Here is a 12,124-nt window from a genome sequence, read left to right as displayed (position 1 = left end):
TCTCTAACTTGTTTAGAGACAAAAATTATCGCCGCAAATCGGCGATTTTTATCGCAGATAAACCTTGCTATTAGCAAGGTTTATCGCAAATGCGATAAAAAACGGCCGCAATGCATGAATATCGCTGAAAAGTCAGCGATATTCATGCATTATCGAGCAAATGCTCTTAGCCATGTTATCCACCTCCCATTGGATAACATGGCTAAGAACTGCTCCTGGGCAAGTGTTAGCTTTTGGAGATATTCGCGCTTAGCGCGAATATCTCCAAAAGTTGGTAATAGGAGATAGCGATGTTAGCGACTGTTTTCAGTTGCTAACATCTTGGCACGCCCACTTTGCATGTCATTAGTGATAAATATCACTGACATGCAAAGCGGGGCCCAAGATGGTCACTATCTCCTATTAGCTGTCGCTAACTGGTGTTAGCGACAGCTTGGTAATAGGGAGATAAAGCCCCTTGATAATATGCCCCTAAATGTTTGGTATGAGTATGCTAGGTCTAAATGTAAGGAAAATTACTGGTAAGTAATTCTGAACATTACTTCTATGTCCTGCATCCTCGTGCCAGTCATTAGTTATGAGGAATACCAAAACAATATTATATTTTCATTACCTCAATGACTTTAAAAAAATACATAGGAAACTGAGCAACTGCTACACCGGTGCTTTAATGTACTCTGACAGAATACAATAACATTGATTTCAGAACCCCGGAACCAAACCTCCTATCATCAGCAATAATTCCCTGTAGTCTGTAATGATGAACAAAAGTATTACGAATGCGCCAAGCTGCTCCCCTATAAATATCTGCAAATGCAATCTCATGACCTTTGTACATGAAGAGGAAAGATTCTTCGTTCATTTCCTTTGAATACCTACAGAGAGAGTTTGATCAGTGATGGAATAAGCCAGGGAAATTGTAGATCTAATCCAACAGAATGGTGATAATGTAGATAGTCAATGCTCATTTTACATCCAATAAGTACAATCTTGGTTCCTCAGGAGTAGAAGGAGATGGAAAAAAATCAGACAGAATCACTTCATGATCTCTGTTTACAGCTGCAAAAAAGCTAAATCCAGTGTTCTCTATACTATGTCTTACAAAATCAAAATGAAAGGAGTATGGCATTACAAGGTCCCCAAATCTCCAGCTTTTATCAGCGGGTTGAGTGGCTCCGAGGGGTGTTCTGCTAAGGTTTTCAACACTAGAATCAAATCTCAAAAAGGAGTTCTAACTCTTTAATTTGAGCTTTCTAAAGAAAAGCTTCTTAGTAAGCTCCTAGAATTTAGAACTCGCTGCCTTAGTATGTAAGTGACAATCGATTAATCCCTCACTTCAGAAAAAACTGAAACTTCTTCTTAACATATACCTAACCCCTCCCCCCAAAATCATCTGACTAGCTTGAGGCTCCTACCCCAGACCATCCAAATAAATTTGAGCGTCACTACCTCAGGGAAAAAACTGTGCTTCTACTCTCACCAACTCAGTAGCTCAATACCGAAAATACCTCCGAAATATTTTGTATACATATCCTATTGTACATTGTATTCTTCTTCTATATACTGCAATTATGTATTTTTATTTATTCCAAATGTAACTCTTGTAATAGCTGCATTGCTAGCTCTGTGCATCTATTCTCCCCAATTATGTTTCACCCTACCTAAAGTACTTCCGAACTAATTTGTCACATATCCTACCATTTACTGTATTCTACATTTATGTACTGTTACTATGTATTTGTATTTACTCCACGTGTATCTCATTTACTTGCCGCTGTGATATCTCTGAAAGTACTCTGATACCCTTGGGTCAAGTTTACGCTACATAAAACTAATAAATGGAGTGGATAAGAAATTAGATTCTTTTCCTCATTCAGAATCCTTCATGGATTCTTTTGGGATTTGAGCAAACAGGGGAAAGGCATATAGGCGCTTGTGCGGCTATCAAAGCATCTACCACCAATGCGCCCTACTCCGGAACCGGGAACAACATTTCTACACTTTTATGTTCTTGTTATCCCAAAGAGTTCAAAATATGAAACCCTCAACCTCCTGCATGTCTCCCGAAAGACTGAGGAAATAATGTCAAGGAATCTGCCTCCACATTGTCCCATCTCCTTCTGCAGATGCCACGGAATAATAGTACATGACTTTCTGCTCATTGTCAAATGCTCCAAAAAACATCCCCCAGGGACCTCAACCTTGTTTCACACAGGCGATTCTCATAAGATACAATCACTTGATTGTCTGATCATATAACATGTTTCCCTTGTATATTTTGGAAATATGTTAATGCTTTTGCCACTTCCTTTAATTTCCTCCCGGTGGAGGACTAAATGCTTTTAACTAGGCAGTATTCACCTTTAATTGAATAGTCCTTCAATGTTGCTGCTACGTCTGAAGGATGATGATGATGAAAGGATCTACCGGCTGAAGAGGTATTCCCTTCTTCAAGCTCAAGCATCACCTCTGTTTAAGTTTAGGGATTCTCATCACCAATGTCAGTTCAGTTGAAGGGCAAAAGAGACTAAATGGGTCAATGTCACTAAGAAGACACATAATTCCGTCAACCCTTGAAGCGTCAGTCAAAGTCCAAATGCCGGTTCCAGTTTCTTAATTAAAATTCACTAGTGCACTCTGTTCTGGAAGGAACACCATCTCCTTCAGAGTTTTGACGTTTGAACCAATAAACACTAACTCGTAAGTTGGAATAAATTGGTGTTTTGTCACATTCAAATCGAAGTCATGTTGTTCCAGACATTCTTGCACAGCTCCCAAGCCTTCGGTGTTTTTTTCTTCATAGGAGCATGGAGGATCCAGTCTTCCAAATACGGGCATATACTGCACCTCTGTAGATGAAACAAAGCCACCAGGGATGCCACCATAATTGTAAACACCAGCTCAGATTTCAATTCAAAGGGAAGAACCTTGAACTGGAAAGTCTGAGGATTGACACAAAGCCTCATCTTGTTGTGTTTACAAAGCCTCATGTATCACTTATGTGATTGGGTTTTTGGCACACAAACACACACATCCATTAGGTTGATCGTTTTTAGAAAACGCTCCTTGGAAATCAGAGGGATGACCTTTCATATGGTTTCCATCTTGAGTTAAACTGATTCTACCCACACATTCAAGTCCTTTACGCGAATTTCCAACCAGAATCCCCATGGCACCTGGGAGACCAGAAAAATAGTAGAGTACATTCCAGTTCTCTTCCCAGGACTGGTATCACAGCTTTCTTTTCCCGAAATCCCTGTATCGATTTATTGAATGCAGCCCTCTTTTCTGGAAACTTTGGACACAGTTTTAACTTAAAGCCAGATTCTTGATGGGAACATACAAATTCCAACGTTTCTGTTGGGCTTTCCCCCCACTTCTTCCCTGTTTCCTATGCTGGTAATTATGTTGCTTCTTTGATGGATGCCAAAAAGACTTGCCAAGTTAACCAGAAGATGAAGGCTGAGTTTGATGCGGTTGGTGTTGTTGTCAAATGAGAAAGAATGCTTTTTCACTTTAAACAATTTACTTAGCTTGTCTTCTAACTCAAGCCCAAGACATGTTTAGAGCCTGAAAGTACAACGTGAATGAAACTAATTTCCGAGAAGAGTCTGCTTGCCAATCCTCAAGCATACAATTCCTTCGTATAAAAATCACTGCACCTGCAGGTTAAGTCTCTGCTCTTACCACATCAAATAACACATCTGACATGAACTCAATCTGTTTCTCCATATCCTCTAAAATGACTGAACCTTCACTTCCTTCTTCAGTAGCCTTGAAGTATACTTTGAACTCCAAGGTCAATGATTGAGCTATGAAAGCGCTATAAATACCCCCCTCAATGATAGATGTGCCATAGATGGTACTTTAAAGGTAAAAAATAAACCTTTCTATTTCTTGTGTCTTTTATAATACCATCATCAGTCATATTTGTTCTTTCCACTAGGCTTTCAACAAAAAATAGATAGTTACAGAATCTAGAAGCATATCTACCATTTGTTGCAGTAGATGCAACCTAGACATAAATCTAGGTACTGTGATTTTATCTAGATCCTTCCATATATGAAACACAACATCAATGACATGTGGATTACTGTGATAATTCAATTGTACTTATTTCCAAAATTGTTTTACCACATCTCATGAAGTATAGGGTGGAACATGAAAGGGAAAACCACATATTCTCCCTTACATGGTTCAGTTCTGCAGGCAACAGTTCTTTCCCAATACATTTCCCTTGTTGTTTATTCGAGCCCACATTCAAGTCGCTGCTGGAATCAGATGTAGGGGAAAAAGCCACATTATGAGGAATAACCGCATCCCCATTTTTATCCTTTGGTGGCTTCTGTTTTCAATTCTCTACCACCCGCATTTTAATCATTCCATTCTCAATTTCCCTGCTTCTTTCCCTGGTAGTGGCAGAGGAGGCACAAGACGAAGTTGAAGAAGTGGAGGCAGGCTCCACATAATGGTGCTTTCTGCTGTGCTTGCACGTACTGCCCTAAATGAGGGAGAACAAAAAAAAGCAATTCACATTCTCACAGATACCAAGATCTTCACAGAGCTTCCAGGCTGAATCCAGCACTTTCCCTCGATCCCACTTCTTGGAAATCCAAGTAAGAAAGAAACCATACATTTTATGGCTGTCAGCAGTCCATACGTGGACTCAAAATGCTGGGGTGAAGTCCAGGAAACTTGGTTCTTCCTGGAATGACCAGTTTTGAGGCTTCCGTGTTAGGCAGTTGAGAAGGGAGAGCTGAAGGTGAAGCTGCCCCATGGGTGGTGCCACTGAAATAAAGATTATTTTGACCCCAGACTGTTCCCGGGGTGTTTCTTGGACTGTGACACTAGGCCCTCAAGAAGCGACAAACTCTTGCTTAGTCCCATAAATTCTAACCCAGCAGGGATTTATTTTGCGGTAATCACTAATGTGGTAAAGACTTGATTTACAGATGTTCAAGCCCTGCAGATATTGTTGTAAACCCCCTCTAAACTAGAAATAATCTCTGTAAGAGACCCAAACCCAGTCAGTGCCTTTTATATACATTTCATAGAATCTTATGTTCCAAGTCAGAGACAGAAAAAATGAAGCAGAAGAATGCTGGGTAAACCAAGCAATATAAAGTGCCCAGGGGGTGAGCGAGTAGAGCTTATATTTGCATGTCCTGGAATTGTTTTCCAGTCTGGAGGCGGTTACAACATCATAATTAATGACCGGGACGAGGATGGAGGACATAGAGGTAATAGACATTGTAGGAACAGAGCAAAATGGCCAGTAACAGAGAGAACAGCCAGACCGTACAGTGTTTCTTGAGTAGAATCCCGGTATGAAAAAGCTGATATTAGTGTCTGATGTGGCGCTAGTAGAATTCCAGTTCTAAACAGTATGGTAACGTTAAAATGCAGGAAGTTGAAGGATTTGAAAGTAGTAGTCAAGATAGGGCAAGGAGGAAATGGCATTATTAAAATTTGTGGACGGTGGGACGAGCAACACTCATGAGTTTCCCAATCATTTGCTCATGTGAGTAATAATCAATTTGGAGTGGCCAGGACGGTGAGAAAACAGCTGTAAAAGTTGACTTGAAAGGCCCATTTTGTTGGAGATGGAGGGAGAGGTACCTAAGTAGAGGCTGATGAGATCCCAACATTGGACACTGATTCTAGGAGCTGTACAGAGAATATCACTTGGCAGATAGTAATAGTCTGTCTGTGGGAACAGTATTTCACCCTCGCCTGAATGGTGTCATAGTTGCGGGGATTTGGAGCGGAAGTTTTGCACAGTACCGGGAACTAAAAAATAAAGTGTTCGTCTGAAGGACAAAAGGGATAACCTCTGGTGTCTCAATGTGAGATGACTGAAAGGTCATTGTATCGAGATACTGGTGCATTGGCAACATCATTTTCGGCTCAAATGAATAATCATTATGATTGAATTCAGAAGTTTCATTTTTTGCTCGGATAAAAATTAATTCACAAAGCACACACACACCTTTTCTTTTCTTTCTCAACTTTCATCCTCACTGCTTGTGTCTAGAAAGTACACAGATGCAGGACATAATAGCGACGGGCAGCTACCTGGCAGTGATAGAGCTCTCTGAAGATTGTCACTTCTCCTGTAGGTTTTAGGTTCTGCAGCTTCCAGTAGTCAAAAAATCCAATAAGTCGGATGGCAGTGAGAAGAGAAATGTGCACACAGCCTTGTCTGGTTTACGTCATGTATCGCTAATACAGTGGTTGCTGCATGATCACGTCACTATCAGTGTAATAAATAATTATTAAACAGCATGCTTAATATTGATGTTTGAAATAGTGATAGCTGGAAACATATTTAGGCACACCTTTGTCCCATCCCCACAAATTAATTGCCTAAATTAGATTAATGATACATCATGTTTTTCTAAGTTTCTAAGCATTTGAAATGGAGCCTAAAGAGATGATGAGTCATCGAGGACACGTGATAACGGGGTGCGGGTGGGTGATGCCAAATCTTTTGTGCAGCATGCATCAAATAATGAGTCAGTCTTTAGAAAACCATTTGGGAGCCCAGCTCAGGTTCAAGATACAGAGCTGGCAACAGCATTGATCCGAAGAAGAAGAAGAATTGATGCCTTCTTTCATGTATCCTGCTCCGACCCCTGTGGCAGTACATGGCTGGGAATCGCTCTTCCTGCAGAGAAGAAGGAGTCAGTTACAGCACTGTGAGATATGAGAGCTGTTTGTGAGCAATCTAACAACAACACTCAAATGGCTAGGATACGCCAGCAGAGGGCGCACCAACACCATTCAACCTAATGCCTGTATACAAACACTGCACCTATCAATGTTTATGTCAGTCTAGTTGTGCAATCACTACTTATAATTAAGGCTTCCTGTTTTCTGTTTTTACATATTTTGACAGATAAATACAGATAGAAAACTATTTATTTTCCTGTCTGAATGTATTTTTAAATGTGGATAAAAAAGAAAATTGGGTTGTTTTTTCAAGTGATTCTAAATGTTGTCAATCATGACTGCCAGGCCAATAGTTGAGGGGATTGACAGGCAAGGGGATTACCAAAATAAAGGAATTTTAGTAAAGAGCCTTAAACAGTTGTAGAATTGCACAGCCTTGATACTAAAATGGCATGTTTCATTATTAGTGCACTTTTTATTATCTGAGTGTATATATCATTGAAACCTGCCATGCGTTCAGACACGAGTGTACATTAACTGAATACATAAATGTGGAAATATGCACATTTCAGCTTAATTTTTTCACCAAACCTAAAATAAATATTGATAAATACATGTAAAATTAGCAGAAAATAAATATGGATATATACAGACAGAAATGACAAAAATATAAATACCATAAAACCAGGAGGCATACTTATAATGCGAAAGGAACATTAGAGCTCAACAGTAACATCCACTACATTAGTCCTGACATCACAGTATCACTGCTGGAGTCAAGTGAATGGAGAAAGGGGCTCTCTGAGCACAATACATAGGGATGTCTGAACACTTGCTCAAACTGATGACTTGTTACAGAATCCTATTGTGTGAGGTCAAGGGTCGTTTGCTGATTGATCCACACTTTTGGCCGTTCTCTCCTTAGCGAACAGCTGGGGTTCAAACCAAGAGAGGTATTGATCGGCATGGTACCACATAAGTTAGAACAGGTTTTGAATGTCACCAACATTAAGCTACTTAAGACATTTTATTCGGAAATAATATGGGCACAGTAATATTTTGTTTTATTTTCAAAGCAACAATATCCGCACTGATAACATATGTAGCATGAGAAGGCAACTGCCATATAGAAAGGGAACAGTGTTCGTTCTTTACTTGGAAGAATAATGTATCCCCGTAAAAGTTATATTGTGTCTGATATGTGACCTTATGAAAAAACTCGGTATTTGACCGTGTTTCTGCATGTAGCCAAAGAGCTCTTCTGTAACTTGCCTTGTCCTTACGACGTATGTTAAGTGTACATTACCCTTGATGTAAATGTATTGTGATGCTTATTTTAGTTGATTGGGCTCTCATAGGCATACCCCTCCCAGAATTTACATGATAGTATATTCAAAGTCCTACACATTATTTTTCAGCTTATTTCAGATGTGGTTGCCTCTCAAGTGTGAAACAGAGACAAATTAACAGGCTGTATTTGTTTACCTATGTGTAGAGTGTGAGTGTATACACATTAATGAAAAGTGTTTGCTAAAGTCTTATACGCAACAATTTAATTCACTTCTGCACACAACAATGAAAACTTACAAACATCTAGTGTAACCATCGGATGTATGTCAGTACAACGCGGTTGTTTTCAACGCGGTACTTTACATCGCAGATTTTACAACGCAAGTCGTTACAACGACTTGCGTTGGAGGGTGTGGATTTCGGAATCTTATAATTTTATTTTCCAACACCAGTCCCCATAACAGTAGGGAAGGTGTTGGAATATAAAATTACAAGATTCCTTATCCCACAGCGCCATCCAGCGCAAGTCGTAGTAACGACTTGCGTTGTAAGAGACGCGTCGTAACTGCACTGCTGGGTAACATCCGCGTTGTAAAGGATGTTAACCGTAACCATCCAATATGCCCAATTGTCACATTTGGCACAGATGCTGCCTGCTATCTGTTTTTACCTTTATTTTGGCCCTGCAATGCATATGCATGTAAATGCGGCATGCTATTTTTAATTATTTCATTTCAGCCCTCACTGCAGAATACTGCACCTCGCATTCCAAGCAATTTCCCTGGTGACACACTTTTATGCACTTCTCCATCTGTTTGCTCTGTGAGTCCACTGACTTTGTTTAAAGACTTTTTGGTGCCCTGTGTGTCTGACTCGCTTTCACGGGGTCTTCCCAAAGTATTCTGTCCATGAGGAATTCAGACTATCTTATGTGGCTGATTACACCAACCCGGCTCTCTCAATGCTATGGTGCTCTATTTGGTGTAATCCCGAGGCTTCTCTGAACAGGGAGATCTGCATGGATTGTCTCATATGTGAGAAGGGTCACCATATCCCCTTGTTAAACTATATTAATGATACCTGCGCTAAGTTACGGAGACCTGATATTTTTTCTATGCCTGCCAATTTATGACTGAGGGATAAACTTTGGGTTAAATCCAGCTTTAAAGAATACAGAAGTGGGAAAGAGAGTTGTCCAAACTGAGGAAAGCTGCCAAAAGGGAGTACCTGATGGTCAATCCACACAAGGGATGAAACCGTATCTGGAATTTGTGCATAATGCCTGAGATAGGGTGTTACTGATTAGATTTAGGCCTGGTCAGATTAGGGGTCACCTCTCTTTTCTGCTGGGCCAGTTTCACCTTAGTTCAAATTATAATTAAAAGATATACCACGGAATCTTACCAACCAGCCTGCCATAAAAAAATATAAATAGAAGATATTGCAGGTGCAGCCAAAGACCTATGTCTCTCGTTATAAAGTGCCCTGTGCAAATGTAAACACAGATATTTATGCCAAGGGCCCATGTCTCTCATTATAAAGTGTTTTATGCAAATATAAACACAGATAACTTAAAGTGGCCTGTACAAATTACAAACATAGTCCTAGAACAGAATTGCTTTGGTAGGATGGGGAGATGCCTAATTAAAGTCCTTTAGTAAGTTCTACGGGTTTGCTTAATTTGGGCAAGCAAGATAATAGGTGTTATTCATTGAAAAATGAGAGCAAAATTGTGGATGATCTGAAATGAAAATTTGTTTGACTCCACTTTCAGCTTGGTCTGCATTTCTGGGTTCAAATATTTGTTCACCATGCAACTGAAATAAGTGGCGGAAGGCATGGCTCGCGGGTGCGGGATGGTCGCGGCGGGGGAGAGGAAGGTGGTCGCGATTGCAGGAGGGATTGTGCATAATAAAATTGTAAAAAAAATTAAATTACTTACCTTGGTCCTGTGTCTCTGCTCCTGATCTCCTCGAGGAACAGGAAGCACAGCCAGGCCCCGCTGGCCAATCACAACACAGTAATGAGTTTGAGTTTAAAATATTTGTAGAGCGCACGTACACCTGGCGGTTTCATGGCGCTGTGAAGTACTGGGCCCACGAGGACGGGGAGGGTCGGGGGGGAGGGGGAGAGTAGGACAATTATGATGGGAAGGCCTGCGAAAAGAGCAAGGTTTTAAGCGCCTTGCGGAAATGAGGGTATTGAGTGGGAGATCTAAGGTGGACGGGGTGGGAGTTCCAAAAGGCGGGGGCAAGTGTGGAAAATTTGGTGCCCCCCCACTTTTTACGCCTAAAGCAGGGAACTGTCAGCAGTTGTTGAGAGGATGAGCGTAAATCCCTGACGGGGGCGTAAGCTCTGATTTCCGAGGAGATAAACACAGGAGCTGCGCCAGCCTGAACCTGGAAGAAGATACATCCGATCTTGAACTGAACTCGTTCTCGAATAGGGAGCCAGTGCAGGGACTTTAAGAGTGGAGTGACGTGATGGAATTTGGCCAGGTTGTGGAAAAGGCAGGCAGCCTGGTTTTGGACCAGTTGAAGTCGGCGGATGCTGTAGGCAGGCATGCCGTAGTATAATGCGTTGCCATAGTCTAGGCGAGAGATTACCATCGCCAGGACAATGAGCTTCAAGGCAGAAACAGAGAAAAAGCGGGAAACTTTGCGGATAGTGCGAAGTGAAAGGAAAGAAGAAGAAACCACGGAGCTGACCTGGGAGTGCAAAGTGAGTTGATCGTTCAGTTTGATCCCTAGAGTTTTCACGGAGGAAGAGGGAGAAGGGGAGGGACCAAGGGAAGGGGGCCAGAAAAGCGGGGTCCAGGGACTGGCGCAACCACCTGTCAGAACAAGCTCAGTTTTATCTGGGTTTAACTTCAGGTGGTTGTAATTCATCCAGTCCCGGATGAAGATCATAGTAGACTGGAAATTTGCCATAGAGTCAGGGGAGGGGGACAAAGTAAAAATAAGCTGGAGATCATCTGCGTAATTGTAGACGGAGACCTCCATTTGTTGGAGAGCAAAGATGAGGGGGGCTATATACAGATTCAATAAAAGAGGAGAGAGGGAAGAGCCCTGGGGGATTCCGCATTGCACCTTCCGGAAGTCCGCCGAGTAGTCGCCCAAGCGGACGGCCTGGGTGCGATCCGTCAAGAAGGATGACAGCCAGACCAAAGCAGAGCCACCGACCCCCGCCGCTCCGACACGAGAGAGTAAGATGGAATGATCAACCGTGTCAAAAGCGGCGGAGAGGTCGAGGAGTACCAGGGCCTGTGGGTGGTTAGTATCCATACCTTCTCTGAGATTGTCAAGGACCAATAACACTACGGACTCCGTGGAGTGTGCATGCGAAACCCGGCCTGACGGGGGGCTAGCACTCTATTTTCCTCCACAAAGGCACTGAGAGCACTGGTGACATGGCGTTTCAGGACCTTCCCTAGAAAGGGCAACAATGAGATGGGGCGATAGTTAACGAGAGCGGAGGGGTCGGCGCCAGGTTTTTTGAGGATCGGGACAATTACGGCTGATTTTAGAGGTTGGATGACAGTGCCCTCGGACAGTGAGCTGTTGAGAAATTTGAGAGGAGGCTGCGCACAGACCGAGTAAATGTGACTCAGGATGTGGGCAGGGCAGGGGTCAAGAGGAGAGCCTGATTTAATCAGTGGGAGAAGGGAAAGGAAGGCTTCCTCAGTCAGGAGAGGAAAGGAGTCAAGGCGTGTCACGACTGATGGGCGCTGGGGGTTGATGAAGGAGGGAGAGGGAGAGGGGATATTGACTTTGATGTTAGAAATTTTGTCCAGAAAGAGAGTCGCATAGATCCTGAGAAGGGGTGACTTGGTCAGAGTAAGCAAGGTCGTGGACAATAGAGAAAATTTCTCTAGGCTTGTTTTCAGCAACCATGATTCTAGAGGAGAAGTAGGCCGTCTTCGTAGCCAAAATAGTTTTTTTATACTGAAACAGGAGGATGGTATACCGGGTTTTGAGGTTCAATCAATCAATCAGGAGTTTGTTAAAGCGCGACTACTCACCCGTAAGGGTCTCAAGGCGCTAGGGGTGGGGGGGGTTTGGGGGGGGTTTAGGTTCCATTCCATCAAGGAGGGGGTCTGTCGAAGAGCCAGGTTTTGAGGTTTCTTGCGAAGATGGGGAGCGATGTTGTCTGTCTGAGGTGG

General features: G+C 42.3%; 1 protein-coding gene across 2 annotated transcripts in view; it reads right to left on the bottom strand.

Moving 5' to 3' along the window:
* Positions 1-351: 351 nt before the first annotated feature.
* Positions 352-12,124, bottom strand: part of SCN3B (sodium voltage-gated channel beta subunit 3) — a 192,498-nt gene continuing 180,725 nt past the window's right edge. For both annotated transcript variants that reach the window (XM_078681823.1, XM_078681824.1), the window contains exon 7: positions 352-6,667. The gene's annotated coding sequence lies outside the window, so the exon portion shown is untranslated. The remainder of the gene's footprint in view (positions 6,668-12,124) is intronic.

Source organism: Lissotriton helveticus, chromosome 3_1, assembly GCF_964261635.1.
Source record: "Lissotriton helveticus chromosome 3_1, aLisHel1.1, whole genome shotgun sequence".
Taxonomy (NCBI): domain Eukaryota; kingdom Metazoa; phylum Chordata; class Amphibia; order Caudata; family Salamandridae; genus Lissotriton; species Lissotriton helveticus.
The sequence above is the reverse complement of the archived record's forward strand: the minus strand, read 5'-3'. Positions and strand labels throughout refer to the sequence as shown.